This window comes from Neomonachus schauinslandi, chromosome 3 (genome assembly GCF_002201575.2).
Source record: "Neomonachus schauinslandi chromosome 3, ASM220157v2, whole genome shotgun sequence".
In the NCBI taxonomy this organism is placed as follows: domain Eukaryota; kingdom Metazoa; phylum Chordata; class Mammalia; order Carnivora; family Phocidae; genus Neomonachus; species Neomonachus schauinslandi.
Window position 1 is genome coordinate 44,657,460 of NC_058405.1, and position 2,990 is coordinate 44,660,449.

General features: G+C 43.9%; 1 pseudogene; it reads left to right on the forward strand.

Annotated features, from left to right (window-relative positions):
- The first annotated feature begins 766 nt into the window (after positions 1-766).
- LOC110587643 lies at positions 767-2,339 on the forward strand (annotated as a pseudogene).
- Positions 2,340-2,990: the final 651 nt, after the last annotated feature.

A 2,990-nucleotide genomic window follows, 5' to 3' on the forward strand; every position in this document is an offset into this window, starting at 1 on the left:
TCGGTTGTTGCCCTCCACTTGGATGCAGGTAGTCTTAGAAACGTAATGCTTCCATCTTATGTACTCCTGAGTTCTAAGCTATCTGTCCCTTTCTCAAGAGCTGCAGTTGGTGAGAAGATCGAATAAAGAGTGCGAGAGGATAGAAATGCCCAGAGAGGAGAGCGCTAAAGACTCTGAAGACTAACTGATCTCTCCACAATTTTACCTAAGGCTTCAGCAGGGCAAATATTTGTTTAATGAAATCATACATGGAACAACAACAACAACAACAACAAACCATTTGAAACAGATAAGCCCAGAGCTGCTCTGATCGATGTTACACGATTGGAGCCTGGACCTCCCCGCCCACTGTACCTGTCCTTCCATTCCTGACGCAGTTCAGACGGCGCCAGGATTCCAGGGAAGACGCTTGGAAAACCACTAGCCTATTGGAAGTCGGTGTAGTGAAAGAGATCCTCTCTGATATAAGAACCGTTCCTTTCTTTAAACCTATAATTATAGAGCGGGGAGGCACAGAGGCGTGGCATCAGTCAAGCCCAGTTCCAGGCCACGGTCACACACAGCGCCCCGCCTGCAGGAGGAGCCACCGCGCCAGAAAGATAGACTGAGTCCCAGACAGCCGCTCCGTGAACCGCCCACCCCACTTCCGTGAGTCCTTCCGAGCCCTGGGTGGAAAAGCCCGGGAGGGCTGCCGAGCTACCCCTGGAGGAGGAGCGAGTCCGAGCCCGAGCCCGGGGCGCCACCACCCCAGGCGTAGCGCGCAGCAGGGGTCGCCTTCCTGGCCCGCTCACCGGCGGCTGTCCAAGGTCCCGGGATGCAGAATGACAGAGCCGATCGAGAAGCACTATTCACAACATTAGAACACATTGGGAAAGGCTCCTTTGGAGAAGTTTTCAAAGGAATTGATAACCGTGCCCAGCAAGTGGTTGCTATTAAAATCGTAGACCTTGAGGAAGCCCAGGATGAAACTGAAGACATTCAGCAAGAAATAACTGTTCTGAGTCAGTGTGACAGCTCATATGTAACAAAATACTATGGATCATTCTTAAAGCATTCAAAATTATGGATAGTAATGGAATACCTGGGTGGTGGTGGTTCAGCACTGGGTCTTCTTCGAGCTGGTCCATTTGAGGAGTTCCAGATCGCTACCATGCTAAAGGAAATGTTGAAAGGTCTGGATTATCTGCATTCAAAAAAGAAAATTCACTGAGACATGAAAGCTGCCACCGTCTTGCTGTCAGAACAAGGAGATGTTAAACTTGCTGACTTTGGAGTTACTGGCCAGCTGAGAAATACACAAATTAAAAGGACTACCTTGACGGGAACACCATTTTGGACGGCTCCTGAAGTTATTCAACAGGGGGCTCATGACTCAAAAGCTCACATTTGGTCATTGGGAATTACTGCTATTGAACTAGCCACGGGAGGGCCACCTAACCCTGAAATGCATCCAATGAGAGTTCTGTCTCTTACTCCAAAAAACAATCCTCCAACTCTTGTTGGAGACTTTACTAAGTCCTTTAAGGAGTTTACTGATGCTTGCCTGAACAAAGATCCATCATTTCCTCCTACAGCTAAAGTATTTCTGAAACACAAATTCATTGTAAAAAAATTCAAAGAAGACTTCTTTTTTTCAAAGATTTTTATTTACTTATTTGAGAGAAAGAGACAGAGATAGCGACAGAGGTAGTGAGAGAGAACACAAGCAGGGTGGAGAGGGAGAAGCAAGCTCCCTGCTGAGCAGGGAGCCCAACCTGGGGCTCGATCCCAGGACCTTGAGATCATGACCTGAGCTGAAGGCAGACACTTAACGACTGAGCCATCCAGGTGCCCTTCAAAGAAGACTTCTTATTTGACCGAACTGATAGCTCAATTTAAGAGATGGAAGGTAGAAGGGGACAGTGATGATGAAATTGATTCTGAGGGCTCTGATTCCGAATCCACCAGCAAAGAAAATAATACTCATCTTGAATGGAGCTTTACCACCATGTGAAAGAAAGCCCAATCCAAAGAAACCACAGAATGGGGCAAAGCAAGATCTTGTGCAAACGCTGAGCTGTTTGTCTATGATAATCACACCTGTGTTTGCTCAAGTTAAAGAGCAGGGTGAGGATAACGCTAGCAGGAATCAGGAAATTGAAGAACTTGCGAAAAGTATTGCTGTGGCAGAAGCCACCTGTCCTGGCATCACAGATAAAATAGTGAAGAAATTAATTGAAAAATTTTGAAAGTGTTCAGCAGATGAATCCCCCAAAGGAACTTATTATTGGCTTCTATTGCATACAGAACCAGAGAAACCCACCAAAGTTACTTCAGGCTTAACAATGCTTAACTCATGAGCTCTATGTGCCTTTTGGATCTTCACAGCATTGAAGATTTGGAAGAAGCTATTCAACTATTTGTGATGGTGTTTATCACTTTATATTTTAAAGAGACTATTTACTATATATAGTTTCGCCTGTATTCTACTAAATGTTGAGATCCAGTTTTGCTTTTAGGTATCATTATTACTTAAGTTACTGGGATGAATACCTTTCACGTCGTGATCTTTAGTTGAATGAACACTCATGAAACGTACAGGTCTTTCAAAGTCATCCTAAACATTCAACTTTTGTAAATCATCAAGCTGCAAAACACTTTTGTTTTAACACACAACATATTCTAAAAATGACTATTGGCAGAGGGTGGAAACAAGTTATACCTTCTTAAAACAGAGGCTTTTCATAAGCTCTTGGAAATGAAATCTGGAAAAGTAATAACTACCAAGTTGGGATGATCTCCCAGGCAGCTCAGTGATGATCACATTTGAGAGCCATGTGTTTGAAATATTTATAGGCAACAGAGGTATCTCCTGGTGTGCAGTATTTACCTTCTCTGTTAGAAGAGGCAATTAACCCTATTTGACATGTTTGGAAATGTAAAGCAATACTAATTAGCCATGGATGGGATTTTGAAAATACTAGGTGAGTTAGTCAGGCTTCATTTTTAAA